The sequence below is a fragment of the Branchiostoma floridae genome, chromosome 3 (genome assembly GCF_000003815.2).
Source record: "Branchiostoma floridae strain S238N-H82 chromosome 3, Bfl_VNyyK, whole genome shotgun sequence".
Classification (NCBI taxonomy): Eukaryota; Metazoa; Chordata; class Leptocardii; order Amphioxiformes; family Branchiostomatidae; genus Branchiostoma; species Branchiostoma floridae.
This window is the reverse complement of record NC_049981.1, coordinates 34,067,599-34,067,968: the sequence shown is the minus strand read 5'-3', so window position 1 is coordinate 34,067,968 and position 370 is coordinate 34,067,599.

Genomic DNA, 370 nt, shown 5'->3' with positions numbered 1-370 from the left:
GGGGGGCTAGAGGTACCGTGGGGAGGGGGGCAGGAACCGTGGGGAGGGGGGCGAGGGACCGTGGGGTGGGGGCTAGAGGGACCGTGGGGAGGGGAGGCTAGAGGGACCGTAGGGAGGGGGCTAGAGGGACCGTAGGGAGGGGGCTAGAGGGACCGTAGGGAGGGGGCTAGAGGGACCGTAGGGAGGGGGCTAGAGGGACCGTAGGGAGGGGGCTAGAGGGACCGGGGGCTAGAGGGTCGAGGGCTAGAGGGTCGGGGGGAAGGGGGGGCGAGAGAGAGGACAACAGGGAAGGGGTGAGAGGAGGGGGTCGATAGGGGAGGGATGAGAGGGGGAGGGCCCTGGGCCTTTGATTGATGTTCCCTCTGAAAAC